This window comes from Mauremys reevesii, unplaced genomic scaffold (assembly GCF_016161935.1).
Source record: "Mauremys reevesii isolate NIE-2019 unplaced genomic scaffold, ASM1616193v1 Contig48, whole genome shotgun sequence".
Taxonomy (NCBI): Eukaryota; Metazoa; Chordata; order Testudines; family Geoemydidae; genus Mauremys; species Mauremys reevesii.
The window spans coordinates 264,595-285,543 of record NW_024100860.1 but is presented as its reverse complement, the minus strand read 5'-3'; the positions used below and the strand labels follow the sequence as shown (position 1 = coordinate 285,543).

At 45.1% G+C, this 20,949-nt stretch overlaps 1 long non-coding RNA gene across 4 annotated transcripts; it reads left to right on the top strand.

Annotated features, from left to right (window-relative positions):
• The first annotated feature begins 647 nt into the window (after positions 1–647).
• On the top strand, positions 648–14,506 carry LOC120394290. Of its 4 annotated transcripts, none has more exons than XR_005592241.1 (10): positions 648–693; positions 5,008–5,088; positions 6,955–7,146; positions 7,642–7,824; positions 9,236–9,472; positions 10,964–11,030; positions 11,432–11,520; positions 12,216–12,332; positions 13,374–13,444; positions 14,269–14,506. It is a non-coding gene; the product is annotated as an uncharacterized LOC120394290 (long non-coding RNA). The 4 variants fall into 4 exon arrangements; XR_005592242.1 differs by lacking the exon at positions 648–693 and adding an exon at positions 1,876–2,476; XR_005592243.1 differs by lacking the exon at positions 6,955–7,146.
• Positions 14,507–20,949: the final 6,443 nt, after the last annotated feature.

Genomic DNA, 20,949 nt, shown 5'->3' with positions numbered 1-20,949 from the left:
AAGAAGGAGATTGCTCCGCTTATCCCTGTAGAAGTCTAACCTTACTTAATGAGATTTCAAAATTAAATGTATGGACCCAGTCCTGCTCCCATTTTAATCAGTATTTTGCACTCTCAATCCATGAGGCCATGCTGTGGTTTTCTCCTATATACGGGTCTGCTGGAGTGCTCTGTATTAGACGCACTGCCTCCCTTCTCTCCCCACGAGTATATCTGGGTGTGCAGAGAGACGTGTTACTTCTGTGAAGCCCATTCTCAGGTGGCAGAGTAATGTAATTTGTTCATCTCTGTTTTTCAGCCTGGAAGCCTCTTTCAACCAGGGAATGGGACCCAAAATTTAGGTCACAATGGAGTGGGAATTGTGCCTGTCTGTTTATCAGGTACCCAGCCGCCCCGGAGGAGGAAGAGGCTGGACTGGGGAGCTAAAGAGCTCTGAGCCTACCCGCAAAGGGTCAGCGCCGACCCGGAAGTATAAAGGCGGGCCTTCCGAGCTCAGTGGGAGGTCAGCGACCAGAGCGGCGGGCGTCCTTCCGGGAGCTTGGCGCCAGGAGGCTTCTACCCTCCCCGTGCTCGCTACCCGAGGAGCTGCGGAGCTCCCTGGACCGCCGTTCGGAGGAGTTGCGGACCTGCCACCCAGCCCGTCCGAGGCGAACCCATGCACCTGGACCCGGTGGAGGATGACCCCAGGATCCAGGTAGGCCCCGAGGGGGAGTTTGGAAGTGGCCCGGGGGCAGCAGACCCTAGTCTGACTGCAGCAGACCCAGAGCCAATGTCAGTGTGTTGCGGCCAGGATCCCCACTGACACAGCAGCAGCCTGCCTACCACTGTTAGGGCCCCGGGCTGGGACGCAGAGGAGTGGGTGGGCCTGCGTCCCCCCTGCCACCCCACTCACGGGTGGCAGTCTCCCCCTCGCCCCGACACCCTGACCCTGGGCTTTATAGACTGAACTGCTTGCTCAGCCCTACCTGAGGGCCTGAGCCCTGCACCAGTGTTTGTTGCCCCACCCTGATCCAGGGCCTGGGCTTTATAGACTGAACTGCTTGCTCTGCCCTTGCTGGAGGGCCTGAGTCCTGAGCCGGTGGTGTCACCCCTGTGTGGTGAGGTGGCCTGGTACCCAGCTGCCCCGGAGGACGAAGAGCCCCTCCCCTAACGGCGGATCCTACACTCCCCCTCTCCTTAGGTTTGCACAGCATTGAAGGATTAAAGAGCACTTTAGACAGTGTGTGCCCAGAACAGAGGCACATAAGAATTCCATTCATTCCCGGTTAAATCTAGATGTTAAACTAAAATGTTATATAAAAAGATAAGGAAAATGTGTAAGTTTGGGGAACCTAAGTGCAGCAGTAGTCCTACCAGAGAGAGACATGGCCATGCCTCCAGAAGGAGTTCCTTCCAAAAGATTCCATTGACTAAAAGAGTGAGGACACTACTGCAAATTTCAAAACTCCAACTGTGACCATTTCTTTTACTTAGTAAGGAAAATCTAGTTGGTGGCAAGCAAGTGGGCCATCGTCTCTAGGGTATGATCCTCAATTTGAGCGTGAGAGTTCTCAGGGTTACATTCTTGTCAAATCCTTGAAGAGGTGTGTAAGATATTCTTTCATGGCAATTTTTCCTCGGTCTTGATATGATTTGTAGCAAAGCATTCTTACTCTCTGGCTATAAGGAAACTGTTTACACTCATGAACGTGAAAAAAATCATCCATACCCCGTGCATCCACTTTCACAAGTGCAAGGCTATTTGGGAAACCAGTGAAATTAGTAGCTGAGACAACAGAAGCCTGAACCCTCCTTGTCAAAGCCGGCATAGTAATCCATTGGTCACTGCCAACACCAAAGGTATTCATGAAGGGAATGTTTGCCTAGCAGAGGAAAGTATGAAGCAGAAGCTCACATGGAAGACCTAAACCTTTTTCTTCCCAAACAATTAAATCTTCAGCATCACAAAGACAAAATGAGCATTTGTGTGTGAAGAGTTTACAATTCCTATACAAGACTCTTCGTTTTGACCTACCCTCTGTGTTGAGAGGTTTAAATGGCTGGTAGTATCACAGCAAGGCTGAGGTCTCAAGTTACACAACTCTGTCCATTTACAGACAACATCACTGTTTGTGCCCTGACCAGCGAAACAGATCCATTCCCAACTTGCCGGCTGCTAGAAAGGATTCCAACCCCCCTGGAGTTCAAAATCAGAATATTCTGAATCCAATGCAGGACATTGTTCAACCAGGTTAAAATAGGCATGGCTTTGACTCTAAATTTACCACTCTGGTAAAGATTTACAAAGACCCAAAACTTCATCTCATCAATTGTATCCTGGCAGCAGTCACTCCGTAGCTAGTCTTCCCCAGTGACCATGTTTGCTGATGCCATGCATTGGTACTGTCCTCTGAGTGGGATTTCACAATGTGTCTCCAGAAATTCCATTTGTGGACACGTCATTCTCAGATCCTGTCCAAATGTCTCTTTTGGGGCAGGTAAGTACAAGGAACATACTTTAAGCCAACCCAGTTTTCACTTTGGCCCTTGTATGATTGCTACAGGAACACACCTTACTTGGTGAAGAGCATACCTGGAAGACAAGATGCCCCCAGGGTTATGGTGGGTCACTCAGAAAAAAGAGCGTCCAGCTTTCTGAACCGCACACCTTGTGCTCTACAGTTTTCAGTATGTCAGGGTACCCTTCCTTTTAGTTTACTTTTATGGAATTCAGTAGTGTTGGAACAAAAACATAGGAATGGACAGATGGGTTCAAACCAGTGGTCCATTGAGTCTCCTGTATGTCATCTGACGGTGGCCAGTAGCAGTTGCTTCAGAGGAAGGTTGAAGAAACCTGTAGAGGGCAGTTATGGAATAACTAACCCACAAGGGACATTTCTTCCTATCTCCTGTTAGAGGTTGGCTTGTGCTCTGAAGTATGAATGTTTATGTCCCTTTCAACATAAGTGAGTAACCAGAGGTCAGAACTTCTCTCAGAGGCCATGGAAATAATGTCAGATGTCGAGAAGAATCCGCTGCTTTACAAGACAGTTTGCATAAAGGGAAGAGGAAAGAGCTGAACTCATCCTTCTAGTTCGTCACTAGCCAGAAGTCCTGGGAATTTTTGGACATGATTGATTGATAGCTAAGGAATCTCCACTATACCAGCAGAAAAAACAGATCTCCTGAAGCATGGGCCCTTATTTCATCTGTACCTGAGCTGCCTACAGTTTGACAGCCTGGATATCAAAAGGAAAGTGTAGTTCAGCAGAGATTATCCTTTAGCCCAGTGATTCTCAAACTGTTGTGCTGTTGACCCCTTTCACATAGCAAGTCTCTGAGTGCACCCCCCCCTTAATAAATTAAAAACACTTTTTTAGCCTGACTGATACATTTTTGGTATCCAGGCAGAATTCAATCAGGAACTTTCATTCATTGTTCTGGTAAAGTTTCACTTATGGTGCAAAGGAGACAACACCTTACTTGTCAGGGTCTGTACTTCAAAATGAGACCGTGTTTAAACATGTCTTTTCACTCTGCCCCTAAGGTTAACCGTAACTGACTGATGTGATATTAAACATAACAGGGCAGTGTCTACACTGCATGTTGTAACGTCGTTTTAATGAACACATTAATTAATATCTTCTGAAACTTCCCAGGGCAGACATGCCCCTATTGTCTTTAAACTGCTTCTTCTACCTCATTATGTCACACTCGACTTGGGAGAGCATATCAGTTCTGATGTATGCAGAATTTCCATTTAAATTATTAATGAAGTGATTCTTTATATGACAGCACTGTTCTTGCTAATAATTTAGATAGGCGTGTGAACAATTCCACGTGCCGCTGCAAAGAGAAATTCTGGTGATGACTATATGAAGTTTTATTTGTAACACGCATAGGTTGGGTGTTTACTGCCAAGCAGAGGGGAAAAGTTTTTAAACCTGTCCATCTAGGTGAATTTTTTCTTATCAATTCCCTCTGCATTTTCTAGCCTACAGTCTTTTTCTACTTCCATTTACTGTGAATGAGGGACTGTAGTTCTATGCTCTCGCTTCAGAAATAAACACATCAAAAAGCACTCATGTAGCACAGTGTGGAGCCGGTATTATGGCAAGCAGGCACTGAGTTACAGTACTCACTCCATGCCCAGCTGATGGAGCACTGTGTGATATTTACATTATCCTGAAGTGCGTTTTATAAGGCTGCCAGATATCCACCATCCATTTATTTTGCCCCCCCAATGCACATGGGGTAGTTGAAGAAGGAAATGCTATACTAGAATGTGACTGTAAGGCTGCAAATCATTCATGGAAGTCACAGTTTCTGTGACCTCTGTGAATTTTGCAGTGCTGGTGCAGCTGATCCCAGGATCCCAGCAGCTGAGGAAGCTCAGGAGCCAGCCGCGCTGGCCGTTGCTCTGGCAGTCCCAGGCATGGTCCCTGACGCTGGCCTGCAGCAGCAGTCTGGGACTAGTGGTGGTGGGGCCCTGAGCCACCTCTTTCCCCCCAGCACCAGCGTTGCTCTGCTCTCTCTCTCCACTCCCCAGCAGTCTTCAGGAGCGTCCCCTCTCCCAGTCGGTAAGATTTAGTCCCAGGTATTTTTAGTAAAAGTCATGGAGGGATCACGAGGCCGTGACTTTTTGTTTATAGCCCGTGACCTGTCCATGACTTTTACTAAAAATACCCATGACTAAAACATAGCCTTAATCATGATCCTGTTTCTAACCTTAATGCATTTATTTAGAACACATGTTTTCAAGCAACAAAGAATCCTGTGGCACCTTATAGACTAACAGACTAACACATGTTTTCAAAACATCCATTATTACATTTGATTCAGATGAGGGGCCAGATCCTCATAAATCAGTATAGTTTCTGAAGCTCTGCTATACTTGACTGTAGTTGCACAAGCACACGTCTTATGTACTTAATTAACGAATGAATGAATGAGATCATTGCATTCTAAACACATCTTTCCAGAGTTTCCTTAGTCATTTGTACAGGTAATGGCTCTTTCCTTTGGTCAGGTGCTGATGAGGTTGCCATCTACGTACATTCACTGACCCAGGACAATGAGCCAGACGGACTCCCAGAGGTGGTCAAAAAAGGTAATTGTTACTTTAGGGGAGAACTGTCCACATTGGGGGAGTGTGTGCGCGCACGCTTATCTAAATAATCGTGTTGTCATAGGTGTGACTTGGAAGCATTGTAAAAACTTTAACATCATTGGCCAAATTCAGCCCTCGTATAGATTGCATGAGTCCATTTAGCTCAACTGCTTGCCAGAGCTGAGTTTAGCCCCATGTGCTTAAAAAAAAAAAAAAAGCCCTAGTATACAATTAAGGCTATGGGGGGCTAATATCTTTTGTTGTAGATGTATGTAATTTCTCGTGGTTTTGGTTTTTGGTCTGTGTGATGTCTTCCCATCTGTGCTGTTTTGTAGTATTTGATGACAAAAGCAAAACAGCCAAAAATTCTGAAATCCAGAATCCTAATATCAGGTTGTAGTTTTGAACATTAGTCTAGATAAATTTTGTTGACTTTTGGACAACACACAAAAGCATTCTTTAAATAACAATCAGACTTGAACAAATTGTTTATAAAAAGAGATTCTGTTCCCAGAGTTTTCATTTTTAGGGCCAGACCCTGAAGTCTTCTCAGTTCTTATGCAAACTTGATCTATTTTTTTTTCCTTTGCTTTTTATTATTGAGGCCACTGGAATGAAAATTGATTTCTTTCTTTAGACGTTCTGGTACTGAACTTTGTCTTAATGCTTGTATTGTGATAGCCTCAACCAGACACTGGTCACTGCATGTCTGCAATCTGAGCTTTTGCCCATTGCTAGAAAAACACTGTTAGAGTGAAGGAGCAATTAGAGAGGTGGCACACTATCCCCACAACTCTTGGGTCTAACAAGGAATGCTTCCACATTCTCTGCTTTCAGTGGTAAAAATCATTTAGTTTTAGATTTAGCCTTCTATTTCTCAAGCTACTATTACAATGACAGAAGTGTAAGGACTGTCTTCCCTTTTTCCACTCGACATCAAAATTTTAACAGCTTTTATTTTGATAAGTATTGGCGCTAGAAGGATAAGCCCTGATGCTCATCTCTCACACAGGACCCACATCAGTGTAAGTGGGATGAGAATTGAGACCAATTACCTAGACTATCAGAAGTTTTGGCATTTGGGATTTCAATTGTTGTTAAGCACACATTTATAACTACTGAAATTTTAGCTAACTGATGCTAAAATCATGTCAGAATTTGGTGGGGAGTGCAGGGGAGACAAGGAAGATTGTAATAGCGGTGGGGGCTGGAATTTGAGAGAACCCTAAAGGTATAAATATTGTGAAATTTTTCAACAGTTTTACAAAGCTAGTGTTGACCATCAAACAAACATATTGTGAAGATTACGTTAAACATTTAGAATGACATGACATTCTCCTGAATATTTCATAATACGTCTGGACAGGATATCCTCTGCAGGCCAATGTAAATACTTCAGGACTAAACAACTTTTTCAAGTGTTATCATATTTACAGAATAAACTATAGGACATGTACAAATTCATTATGAAATATCAGTAATTAAACTTAAATTACATATCTCAAAATACAGTTCTGCAGATTAGTGATTGAGCAAGAAGAGACCAGACAAGGAATTACTGTGTACTACTCCTTAGCTTTGCCTATACCTTGTTAAATTATGTGACTTGCGATTTGTAAAGCATGGATGATAATGCCCATTCTAAACTTGAACGTGGTGAGGAGTAGGTAGTTGCTGTAAAGCATTCTGCATAGCGCTGTTGTATTTCAAAGTGATAACTATAAACACTGAAGATTCTTGCTTTTCGCATGTGTCTGCTAATTCATATTATTCAGTCGCTTGGAATGGGTCTTGCACTTCCTGCTGGTAATTAGCAAGGTTCTCCCATACCAGTAAAGCATGAGAATTTTTTTGTTTGTATTGCAGGTAGATGATACTCAACAGTGCCAAGCAGAAACAGCTATTGAACCCATGGAATCTAGTTCAAGATCTCCTCTTTTCATAAATAATCAACTCACAAAAGCTGTTGCTGAGAACTCTGTGTGTGTTGAGATTCTCCCCAAAGGCAGATGTTCCTTGAGCACACAAACTACCTGGTCAAAATGAACAAGACAAACCGTATGATACAGTAAACCTAGTAGTATATGGGCCGTACCATGAATCAAACCCTAACCCTGCCTCTTGACCCCTTACACTCCTCCCACCTGTCTCCAGAAGTCCCGCCCCAGGGGGTATTACTTCTGGGGTACAGATGACCGGAAGCAAGGTGTGTGTCACGTGACCCCTCTAAGGACTGCTCCCAGTGCCCAGTACCAATGAGGTTGGGTTTTCCCCTGATAGTACTGCCCTGAGAGGAAATTTGACCAGTCAGGGTGAGTTCCAGGGCGGAGTGACCTGTCAGGAAGTGGGTCGTGTGACCCCTCTAAGAACTCCTCCCAATGCCCTCTGCCAATCAGAGAGCAGCACCATTACCCCATAAGTCCCAGCTCCGGGCAGAGGAGGCCATCTCTTACCAAGGACACGTGTTTTAGAAATTGTGGAAAGGCTACTAAGAGGAAGCGTGGACTCTGTTTCCACCCACATGAGAACTTCAGACTTTGTTTTAACCCCTAGCACCTTTGGACTTGTGTGGAGAAAGCGCTACCTCAGTGACAGTTCCAAGGAGGACCCTTTGACTCAACCGTTGATGGAGACGTTGGAATCCGACCCCAAAACCCTTGTTAGGCACCCCGATGAGTGTGACGGCCTCTCATTGTTCACCTCCTTAGAGGTGGAAAGCGATCATGGCGTACCAAGGTGAGCGGAAAAGATGTCGCTCAGGTAAATGAATGATTAAAAAGCGATGGTCAAGAATGGGGTGTAATGTGGCGAAGAACCAGGGATTGCATTAATTAAAAACAAGCAATGGGGTTCTTACACTGTTTGTTTTCTGAAAATTTCTCAACAGCTTGCTTTGAGTACCTCCCATAAGGCTTTATGGAAATATGCTTAAAATGTGTTTTCTGCTACATAGGCCATGTAACACATCACCGTAAAGGTTATGATCTACTGAATGTATTAAACCTATTTATATGCATGTATCATTTTTGTATTCAAAGTTATGAATGTTGGCTGTGTACTGGCTTGATTTCTAAATAACCTTAGTAGAGCATTTGGTCAGTTCCTGGAGAAAGGAGTGTTGAAATTAAGTACCTAATCAAGAAACACTGAAAGGACAATGGATCTTGGAATACTCCAATCCTCATTAGAAGTCTACTTGAGGAAGTTCAAGGTACTATGTAAACAGTGGATGCTCCCTGTAAAAACTGAGTCATGCATGGACATGTGACTTGCCCAGGTGACTCCAAAACTCCATCTTGGAGCTGGACTTTGCATAGGAGAACCCCTGGGAGACCCCTCCATTTTGTCTTCAGCTGGCTCTCCATCCCCACCCCCACCCCAGGATACCTGAAAGAAATTGGAACAAAGGACAGTGATTGCAGGGGGTGTGAGTGATTGCTGGACCCAGGCTAAAAGGAGATTAGTCTGTAAAAGGGAGCATTCTGGAACTGGTGGGGATCTTATCTATATTCAGTTTGATTAGATATAGATTTGTGCATTTTAAGCTTTTTATAGGGTAAAATGGATTTATTTGGGTTTAGACCCCATTGGGAGTTGGGCATCTGAGTATTAAAGACAGGAACACTTCTGTTAGCCTCTTTCAGGTAAACCTGCAGTTTTGGGGCAAGTAATTCAGACCCTGGGTCTGTGTTGGAGCAGACAGGAGTGTCTGGCTCAGCAAGACAGGGTGCTGGAGTCCTGAGTTGGCAGGGAAAGCAGGGGTAGAAGTAGTCTGGGCACATCAGGTGGCAGCTCCCAGAGGGTTTCTGTGATCCCACCTGTCACAAATGCCTTTCTAGAGGCCCTTTGAGAACTTACACATCGGTAGCCCTGTGGGAGTAAGTCTATCATGCATCTGCTGTTTTTGCTCATGTCTGAGACACAGATCTCAAGAGGAAAATCTGGAAAAGGACAAAATGGAAGAATGAACTGTAGTAAGATTTGGGGCCTTATGCTAATTCTTGCCCAGTCTTGAGTTAAAGATTTGTGTTACCTTAACATGTACAGTAACTCCTCACTTAAAGTCGTCCCGGTTAACATTGCTGATCATTTAGGGAACATGCTCATATAAAGTTGTGCAATGCTCCCTTCTAATGTCGTTTGGCAGCTGCCTGCTTTGTCTACTGAAGAGTATCTCAGTGAAAGTTTTAATCCTCTGCCAAAGGTTTGGGATGGAAGCCTTATTTCTTCTTCCGTAGTAGGATGCTTTCCCATACCAGACCGTGATAACTTTGGCAGGCATCATTGCAGTACCCAGGCTAGCAACACGCGGGCAGCTTCAGAACGCCAGCAGCAGCTGTGCTCTCTATACCGGGGTCGGCAACCTACAGCACGCATGCAAAAGGTGACACGCGAGCCAATTTTTGATGACACGCGGCGGCGGGCTGAGCGCCTCAACCCACTGCCACCCCGGGGTTCCGGCTGCTGCTCCGTTGCCAGTCGGGGTCTTGACTGCCGGCTCCACTCAGCACCTACTGCTGGCCTGGGGACCCCCAAGGAACTCCAGGCTGGCAGCGGGCTGAGCAGGCCAGCAGCTGAGACCCGGCTGGCAGGGCCGGCAGCTGGGCGCCAGAGTGGCAGCAGGCTGAGCGAGGCTGGCAGGGGTCTGAGTGTCTCATCATGCTTTCGTTCTGGGGTTCTGGTTGCCGGCCACTTGCCAGTCGGGGTCCCAGCCGCTGGCCCCGCTCAGCCTCACGCCGGCCTGGGTGAGCAGAACCCCAGGCTGGTGTAGCGGGTTGAGTGGTGGCAGCGGCTGGGATCCCTGCTGGCAGGAGCTGGCGGCCAGAACCCCCAGACCGACAGCGGGCTGAGTGCCTCAGCCTGCTGCCGGTCTGGGGTCCCAGCCCCCGGACGCGCTCAGCGTGCTGCCAGTCTGGGTGAATGGAACCCCAGGCTGGCAGCGGACTGAGTGGTACCAGAGGCCAGGACCTCAGACCAGCAGCAGACTGAGCCGCTAAGCCCAGACCGGCAGCGGGCTGAGCAGGGCCTGGGATCCTTGTCTGGGGTTCCACTCACTCAGCTGGCAGTGGGCTGAGCGGGGCCGGTGGGCAGGACCCCAGGCCGTCAGGAGGCTGAGCGGGGCTGGCAGCTGGAACCCCAGACTGGCAGCGGACTGAGTGCTGCCGGCACCCCAGACCGGCAGTGGACTGAGCCACTCAGCCCCCTGCCGGCCCCGCTCAGCTCGCTGCAGGCTGAGTGAATGGAACTCCAGACTGGCAGTGGGCTGAGCAGTGCTGGTGGCTGGAACCCCAGACCAGGATCCCAGGCAAGGATCACGCTACATTGATAAGAGCTGCATTTTAATTTTATTTTAAATGCAGCTTCCTAAATATTTTAAAAACATTATTTACTTGAAATACAATCGTTTATTTATATAATATAGACATAGAGAGAGACCTTCTACAAATGTTAAAATGTATTACTGGCACAGGAAGCCTTAAATTACAGTCAACTTGGCACACCACTCTGAAACCTGTCATTCTATTCTTTATGTGCCAGAATGATTAATGCATTAATAACTTGGTTGACTGTCAGCAGGTACAACCCATCTCAGCAGTAGTTTCTAGGGCCATTCTCTCAGGCAGAACAGCACAAATGAAAGTAAATGCTAACAAGCTTTCATACACAGCATGAGCAAAGCACATTTTCTTTCAGTCAGTGAAACACAGTGCGAAACAGCAAATACAATGCTATGTTTGATGTGGAATGAGTACTGTAGTAGTAAGCCATGTAATGAAATTGGGAAATACCGTATAAGCTACATTTCATAGTTTGCTTCACTGGAAACTGTAATTGTTCTCTTTTCTTTTTCTTTTTTTTTTTTAAATGAATACAGAGTGGATTTCTTCAATATGATATATTATTTGCTTCCTTATCACACACCAGATCATTGGGTTCTTGCGGTAAGATGTTTTCTATTGTACTTCAGGATTATGGTCACTAAATGTGGTATTATATAAGAGATTTGTAACACAGCTGGGTAGCAGTGGTCTCATTTCCCATATTGCGGGTTTTCAGTGAGTTCAGTGCATGCAAAGGAAAGTGGAATGTAAATATAACTCTTGACATTCCAAGAACTGAGCTTTTAAAAATAAAATGATACTGTGAAATTCTGTTGTTAATGTTACTTGAAAGAATGCAGTTTGTAATGATTTGATCAATGAATCCACAATATGCTTTTCTCCTGTGTGTTAGACATCACAAATGAGAATATGTTAATGGATTGTTTTTTTGAGAAGTCATTATAAAATAGCAGAATTTATCACTTTGCCAATATAACTTGTACGTATATTTAAACTTACAGATAGCATTGATGCAAACAAAATAATTATTAACAATTGACCCCTTGTGTGATGAGATGAGATATGAAAGAACATGTCTAAGGAATTGGAGGTGATTTTAAGATACTTACTTTTACAGTGTATATGAACTGTTAATGTGAAAATATTTACACAATGAGACTAAAATCTTCCTGTTAGCTACAAAGAAAAATTGAAACAGCATGTGCTTACTAATGTACTTTGAGTGGATTTGTGTAACTACTTCACAGAATGTGGACCGAAGCAGTAGCATGTTGCATGAGTGTGAAGGTGTTATCAACATGGGGCACAGCAAAGCAGGTGATACATTGTATAAGAGTGTGACAGTAATATGAAAGCGTGTGTGTGTGTGTAAGTATGTTAATATATATACCAGTGGTCCCCAACCTTTTCGTCTGGCGAGTGCCAAATGAAGGACCGTGATGGTGCTCGAGCATCCGCCAAAATGCCTTTGAATTTAGTGAGCGCCTCTTGATGGCGCTGCTTGCCGCCAACAAGCGATGTCATCCAGAGGCGTCGCCAAAATTGGAGCATTTTGGCAGATGCTCGACCACCAGCCAGAATGCGCGCATTTAGATGCCCCGTGCCCCGCGGGCACGCGTTGGGGACCACTGATAGATAGATATCTAATGCGCAATAAGTCATGGCAATCATTAAGTAAATAGCGATAGAAAGGATTTCTATCTCTGTACAGAAACTGTTTTTTTTTTTAAAAAAAAAGGGAAAGAAAAGCTCATTTATACAGTCCACTAATGTACTCTCTCAAAGTTTCAGATACTTCATCAAACGATTAACGAGCAACTCCCCATCTGATTGGAAGAATAAAATTCTTCAGCATAATAAACAAAAAGTGATGGCCACAACTGCAGACCACTTATCTTAAAGGTTTTGAATACAAAATTGCCATTATCATTTATGTATGTGAAATTATCAGGGGTGAAAGTAAATGTGGAAGATTACTGGTGTCCACTGCACCAGCGTCCTTGCCATGGCGTGTGGGGTATGCTCTGGGCCCTCAGAAGGGATGGGTCTTGGGTGGAAGATGTGGGCTGGGGGGCCAGATTCCCTCAGCCAGCCCTTCCTGACAGCTGCTGTTGTGGTGGGAAGGAGCCCCAGGCCCTTTTGAATCACTGACCCCCAAGGCAACTGCCCCTTTTCCTCCCCCACTGTTGGTGGCCCTGCCGGTATCATCCAGCAGCGCTGTCAGACCCTATGGCAGGGCCACAGATGTGAGGAGAGGTAACGGGGACAGGGACCTGAAAGCATAAAGCACTGCCACAGCAGCACTGTAACGTCGTCCGTTATGCGGGCCGGAACCGGTGGCCAGTTCTTACCAGCATGCTGGCTCAGCCCACTTTCACCTCTGAGAATTGTGATATTTTTTCTAAATAGAAGTGTTATTAGTTTGCAGAAACGTATTTGCGGCAGAAAGACAGCCTCTTGTGATGTTTCTATTGAATTGATAATGCTGAGTTTAGAAGACAAGTAGCAATTGTTCTAGTGAAAGAGTCAGGTAATAACTTTCTCCCATGTACTATAGACTCATTAGGCACATGTGAAGGTAACCGAAAAAGTGGAATTATGTTCTGGAACAGACCGTTATCTTAATACCCCTAAAGTGGGGTAACTCACGGGTCTGGTTCTGTAATTGTGGCTATTCATCAATAATATCTTCAAGTACCAAAAAATTAGATTGGGGTGAATGGTTGCTATTGATAGACCAGTTAAATAAAATTGGATATTTTTATATTCAGGTGCAGTAAAGTAAAACTTTGAAAAAATAAGACTCACAAAAAAGAAAAAAATTGTTGCAACCAGTGACTGGATTAAAATAGCGACAGTAATTACTAACTCGGGATTTGCATTTAGAGTGTTGGTCGTGACATGATCAGCATTTCATTGCGCTATATTGATTTTTTTTTTCAGAAAGCGTGGAGGACTACTGCATATACTGCAACCTTGTCAGTTGTGAAAAGGAAAGTGAGGATTGCACGATGGTAAGAAACATAGGATTGTATCAGAAACATATGCCATAAGCTGCTTAAGAATCAGGATTCTTGTAAAAATTCCACAACAGTAAACATTCCATCATGGTGATAGGCCAGAGGTGAGCAAACTGCGGGCCGTCCTGCCCGGCCCTTGAGCTCCTGGCCGTGGAGGCCCCTCCCGTTCTGTCCCTCCTCTCCCGCAGCCTCAACTCGCCGTGCCGCCAGCACTCTAGGCAGCGGGATTGCGGTGGGATGGCTGGCTCCAGCCATTCAGTGCTGCTGCCAGTCCTGGTGCTCTGTGTGGTATGGAAAGGGGATGTGGGCGGGGTTGAATAAGTGGCAGAGGGTCCCGGTGGGCAGACAGGGAGCAGCAGTGGGTGGTTGAATAGGTGTGGGAGTCCCAGGGTGGGCGGGCATGTCGGGGGCGGGGATGTGGATAGGAGTCAGGGAAAGGGAGCGGGGGGGTGGGGGGTTAGATAAGAGGTCGGGTTCCCGGCAGGGTGGTTGGTGTGGGGAGTCCTGGGAGGATGTGATCAGAGGACAAGGAGCAGGGGAGGTTGGATGGGTCAGAGTTCTGAGGGGGGCAGTCAGGGGGCGGAAAGGGGCAGATGGGGACAGGGCCCAGGCTGTTAGGGAAGGCTGTGCCTCCCCAACGCAGCCCTCCATACAGTTTCGGAACCCCGATGTGGCCTTCAGGCCAAAAAGTTTGCCCACCCCTGTGATAGGCATATCTTAGGTAATGCTGACGTGGATGGAATAGCATGAGCGAATGGAAAGTATTTGTAACGTTACAACTTCTCTGATTTCATTTTCTCAATTGTTACTTATCAAAGGTCCAGTGTGATTCTTGCAAGAGGTGGGTACATATGCCCTGCATTCCAGAAGGAACAAATCATGAAATCCTCACTGATGAGGAAGAAGAATACGAGTGCAAAAAAGTGCATAGTTCAGTTCTTTATCAGAAAAATGACATTATCTGTAAATAGTTGTTGTTAAAAATGGCTTTGAACAAAAAGCTAACCTTTTATTTATATACCGGATTACAATAAAGTTTTTAAAATTGGAAAAACACTTCTCTGTATTTGTGTCCCTGTGTATAAGGCAAATTATACAGGCAGCAAGAAGGGAGGGAATAGTGAGTGTTTTGGACCACAGAACCCCATCCCGAGCCTGCAAAATCCGGGACAGAAGCGCAGGAAAGAAGGGGGCAAAGAGGGGGACTGAGCAGCCCTGGGTCCCTCCTGCGAGGAGGCATTGGGAAAGCAAGGGAGCATGCAGCATTCAGACAGACACGCCATTGTGCCAGTAAACACCCGCCTGGCTTTTGTTTCTATCACTTCTCCTTTGTCTAAGGTGGGTGTAGCTCCCCCTGTCCAGGAGGGTGAGGCTGGGCTCCGGGCTCCCACCCGGACCATTTCTCCAGCCAAACCCCGCTCTGCAAGGATGCCTTTTGCAAGCGCTTTAAACCCAGGGCATCTTTGCGAGCTGGCTGCTGGGGAGAGGGGTAGAGGAAAGGGGCCAGGGCTCGTTCTGGCTGGAGCATCCACTGGGTGGATCAGTTTAGCACGCCTCGCAGCCGTCCTGTTCTCCTTTGCTAGCTGCATTCAGTGGGCTGCAGGGGGAGTGTAGCAGGACAACTGAGGTGAGGGGGGCAGGTCTGCCCTTCATGGTGCTAGGATGCGTGTGTCTGTCTGCAAGTGTCGAAGCCAGGCAGAAAGAGGAGCAGTTTCCTAGTCTACAGCATGAGGCTTGGTGTAGCTTGAGGTGCTCCCAGTTTTGGGTTTGGAGACAGAAGGTTGTGATAATATAATAGGAAAAATTCCGACTGGCAAGGGGAGCTCTGACTGAAAGGAAAATGTGATAGCCCCCCCCATCACAAATCATGTCATCCCGAGGAGAGAGCGCAGCTGGAAGGAGCAGTTATTAAATCAGGTGTCCTTCCCAAACTTAGCCACACACACCGATTTTTTTTTGTCCAGGGGCACATCACTAGCCTCATAGTGTGTTCCATGCCCACTACACTCGAAGGGTATTTGCACGTTGGTCTGGTGATCCCGGTCAGTTAGAACCACATTCTAGTTTTCTAGTAGCTGAACAGTAACTATATCACAGCTGTGCACCGAGACACGAGCCGAGCTTTTTCATTTGGGGGCTGCCTTTTCATCCTCTAACCCATGCCCCCGAGTTCAGGTCTAGTGTATTAATTTCCTAGGTCTGCCTTTCTTCTGACCTGTATTGCATGATTCTTTTCAAATGTGAACTCTCTAACCCTGTAGGTTAACCTCCAGCCGGTACTCGAGAGAAGATCCTATCCCTGTGGAAAATGACACTCCCTCCATTCTCGGGGCATGTCCAGCTTCCAGAGAGCTGGGCAAGAGACTTGTTTGAATCTACATTTAGAAGTAGGCCTTCCCCACAACAGTTGAAAGTGGTGTTGCAGCCATTCAAAATACATTAATAATTTTACATATTGTATTGTTGTTATCTTCCCTCAGGGGACCTTGAAGTGTACTTGATGTGGATTATTCTTATATAATTACTAGTGTAGTTACTTGTAATCACATGCGTTATGGGGCTACTTGATAACACACGCAGGTGCTCATTACTGTCCCAGCGGGTTTCTTGTAGCAGTAAAAAAATCAAATATCCTATAACAAAATGATTGACTTTTCCAACACGCATGCGCATGTGTTCCTGGTATTTCCTAAAAGGGTTTAGCCAACACTTTCAAACTGTTAGGATTAAGAATGAATCATTTTTATAGTTACCTGTGTGGGGAATTTGAAAGTGAACTGCAAATATTCTGAGTGTCTGAATGCAGAGTTGAGGGTATGTAAGATTTAAGGAAAGAGTCCTGTTTTCCTGATACTTTTTTAATGCTGAACTAAAATGTAGTCTGAGAAGCATATTAGCAATGCCTAAGATTGTTCAAGATGTGAGGGCGCTCTACAGAAAAATACCTTTTATACTGATTTAAAGGAACACAAGAATAGGAAAACATTGCATGTTAGAACTACACTTGCAGAGTATTTATAGAGGAGATATATAATTAGTAAACAATGCAAGTGTGTGCATGCATGTGTGTACATATAAATAGCATGTTAATAGTCCTAGCAGTAACTGAAACCAGTCATTCTGTAGTACACCATGTTATATTACAAGTGAAATGCATTTATAACACAACTATCTATGAACTCTATTTTGAATTAGTAGGATCTCTGTAACCTTCTGGCAAGAAGGATGTACAGCTAAATACACCTCTATCCAACACTGTGGAGGTTAACATTCTTTTTCTGTTTTATTCACCTGACTTGCTGGATCCCAAATCTGCCACTCAGAACTCCAAACCACGGCTATCATTTTCTACAAAACCCACAGTGCTCTTGTCACGAGAGGAATGTGATTCGGCTATTAATGTTATGAAATGGAAGACAGTCTTGACAATTTTTCTGGTGGTTGTTGTATATTTAATAATACTGTCTTCAAACCCTGGAGCAGCCACATGAAACTTCTCAAAGAGCCACCATTGTGATTCAGAAGCAGACGTTTGTATCTGAGGGTTCCTGTGTGAATGCATCGGAGCTCGATGAAGTAATTCAGGTCATTCATGCAAAAAAGTAACTTGTTCCTATGTTTTAGAAGAATGAATTCTTCTATAGCAATACTTCTGTGATAATTGGGACACCACCGTATTAGCCTTTGAGCTGCAAATGTAGCAAGATGGCTAACTTAAGACAGAAAGGTTGGCAATAGCTTTTTTAAATGAGGCTTCAGCTGACAAGTCATTGCTAATTTTTTTATGTTCAGTGTGCATTATAGACAACTTTTAAATTGAATGCTCCTGTGCCAATTAAATGACTATTGATTAGCAATATGTATAATTTAATAGTTCACAAAGGAATGGGTGTATTGGTTGAGCCTTACTTGCTTTGTCAATATTGGGAAAGCAGAGCATGGCCAACCATTACCTTAAGAAAGTTGAGATTTATCATTACTTTGGCAAACAATTCTCTCTTATCTGGACATTTATTTCCACAGTTTGTTTTAAATACAGCAAAATAATATTAGCTAGCTATCTCCATTACAAATCTTGTTTTGTTGTATTTGGGGGGAGGGGGGAAAGAGGGTTTTTTTTAACTCAACCTCAAAAGGTTAAATCCTCAGCTGGTATAAATCAGCGTCACTCTGAAGTCAGCTTACAGCACCTGATGATCTGGCTCATCATATCCTCAGGTGTTTCAAATGGCACCGTGAACTCAGGGGCTGTACCTTATGACTGGAGAATTGCAAATTTAATACTTCTCTTTTAGAAAGGGGGAAAAAAAACGTGATCTGGGAAAGTACAGGCCCGTTAGTTTGGCCTCAGTTGTATGCAAGGTCTTAGAACAAATTTTGAAAGTAGTTAAGGACATAGAGGTAAAAAAGGCAATTAGGATAAAATACATGTTTTTACAAAAAGTAGATCGCTGAGAAGATAACTGATTTTCTAGACAAAGGAAATGCGTTAGACGTAATCTACCTGGATTTCAGTAAGGCATTTGATCCAGTTCCACAGGAGAAATGATTAGTTTCTCTGGAAAAAGATCTTGGAGTCATCGTGGATAGTTCTCTGAAGATGTCCACGCAGTGTGCAGAGGTGGTTAAAAAAAGCAAACAGGATGTTAGGAATCATAGAAAAGGAGATAGAGAATCAGACTGAGAATATATTATTGCCCTTATATAAATCGATGGTACGCCCACTTCTTGACTACTGCGTACAGATGTGGTCTCCTCACCTCACAAAAGATATACTGGTACTAGAAAAGGTTCAGAGAAGGGCAACTAAAAGGATTAGGGGTTTGGAATGGGTCCTGTGAACGGGCCGCACTCACCCCCGCGGCGCCTCCTGCTGGTGACTCCGGGAATTAGCTCTATTCCAGCGCTGGAGCGCCCTCTGCAGGCTGGTGATCCGCCTGTCCTTTGGCCCCCCATGTCCCTCCCTGGACCCGGTGCCCTTTTACATGGGGTGCTGCCCCCTAGCAGTAACCCCTTTCTCTCTGGGTCTCCCCTCCTCAGGGAACCCCCACCCTCTATCCCCACCTTGCCTCAGTAGATGGCTACTGTCAGTCATTGTCTAGCCCCACGTCCTGGGGCAGACTGCAGTATCAGCCTACTCATCACTGGCAAGGTTGGGTTTGGACCTGCTGCCTTGGCCTACCTCTGGGCTGCCCTCTGCAACCCCTAGTACCTGTTAGCCCTCTGCTAGGCCGCAGCCCGGGGCTTTCCAGGCTGGAGTTCCCAGCTCCTCAGCCTTTCCCCAGCCCTGCTTCACTCAGGTATCCAATCTCTAGCTCCCTGCAGCCAGGCCCTTCTCTCTCTGAAGGCAGAGAGAGACTGTCTTGGCTTCTGGCTTCCCTGGCCTTCTTATAAGGCCCTGTTGCTCAGTTTGGGGCGTGGCCCCCAGCTGCAGCCACTTCCCCAATCAGCACAGCCTAAAGGCTGTTTTCTTGAGCCTTGGCCCCTTCCCAGGGCTGTTTTTAACCCCTTCAGGGCCAGAGCAGGGGTCCACCCTGATACAGTCCCATATGAGGAGAGATTAAAGAGGCTAGGACTTTTCAGCTTGGAAACGAGGAGACTAAGGGAGGATATGATAGAGGTATATAAAATCATGAGTGATGTTGAGAAAGTAGACAAGGAAAAATTATTTACTTATTCCCATAATACAAGAACTAGGGGTCACCAAATGAAATTAATAGGCAGCAAGTTTAAAACAAATAAAAGGAAGTTCTTCACCCAGTGCTGTCAACTTGTGGAACTCCTTACCTGTGGAGGTTGTGAAGGCTAGGACTATAACAGCGTTTAAAAGAGAACTGGATGAATTCATGGAGGTTAAGTCCATTAATGGCTATTAGCTAGGATGGGTAAGGAATGGTGTCCCTAGTCTCTGTTTGTCAGAGGGTGGAGATGGATGGCAGGAGAGAGAGCACTTGATCACTACCTGTTAGGTTCACTCCCTCTGGGGCACCTGGCATTGGTCACTGTCGGTAGACAGGATACTGGGCTAGATGGACCTTTAGTCTGACCCAGTACGGCTGTTCTTAGGTTCTTATAGTTAAATATGAGAAGATGGGGATTAATACAAGAATCGAAAAGTGGGTAAGGAACCGGGTAAAGGAGACTACAACTGGTCATATTGAAAGGTGAACTGTCAGGCTGGAGGAGGTTACTAGTTGAGTTCCTCAGGAATCATTCTTGGAACCAATCTTATTTAACATTTTCGTTAATGACCTTGGCACAAAAAGTGGGAATGAGCTAGTAAAATTTGTGGATGACACAAAATTGGGATGTATTGCCAATACAGAGGACTGGAATGTCATACAAGAAAATCTGGATGACTTTGCAAATTGGAGTAATAGACATGGGGTGAAATGTAATAGTAGAAAGTGTAAGGTCATGCACTTAGGGACTAACAGCTAGAATTTTTGTTCAAAATTGGGGACGTATCAGTTGGAACCAAGAGAAGAGGAGAAAGACAGTGGTGACTCTGTGCTGTCAATATGATGCAGCTGTAAAAAAGGCTAATGCAATTCTGCGCTGCATCAGGAGAGGTATTTCCAGTAGAGTTAGGGAAGTGTTAGTACTGTTCTACAAGGCACAGATGAGACCACATCTGGAATCCTGTGTGCGGTTTTGGTCTCCCATGTTTAAGAAAGATGAAATCAAAGTGGCACAGGTGCAGAGAAGAGTTACTAGGATGACCAGAGGCCTGGAGAAGCTACCTTACAAGAAGAGACTTAAGGAGCTTGGCTTGTGTAACCAGACCAAATGAAGGCCGAGGGAGATCCGATTGCTCTCTATTAATAAATGACAGGGATAAACACCTGGGAGAAGAGCTGTTATTTAAGTTAAGGGCAATATTGGCACAAGAACAAATGAGTATAAACTGGCCATCAATAAGTTTAGGCTTGAAATTAGATGAAGGTTTATAACCATCATAGTAGAGCCCTGCAGTGGGACTGGGATCCCGTAGGGACTGAAAGAGATTAATGTCTGTTATAAGAGGAGTTAAAATGTTTTTTTTACATGGTTAAAGCAAGATTTGTTTTATTCTTTGGGTGGTAAAAATTGTGTCTGAATTCTATTTATGTATATAACATATTAACCAACTGTGGTGGGTGGTGGTTGTTGGGGTTTTGGTAGCCCAGGGGAATCTGTCCCTCTTGTGGGATTTGCAGAATCTACTTTGTTTGCGAATGGGAGTGGGATAAATATAAAAGAAACAATGCAGGAGTAGGTGGGAGAAGATATTGCAGGGCAGGATGGGAGTGGGTTTAAAAAAATAGTCCCACATAGGGCTTTACATCAGATGAGTGAAGTTTTGGAACATCTTTCCCAAGGGAGTAGTGGGGACAAAAATCCTAATTTGTTTCAAGACTGAGCTTGCTGAATTCATGGAGGAGATGGGATGATGCGATTGCCTACAATGGCATATGGCCCCTCCATAGCGGCTATTAGCAAATATCTCCAACAGCACT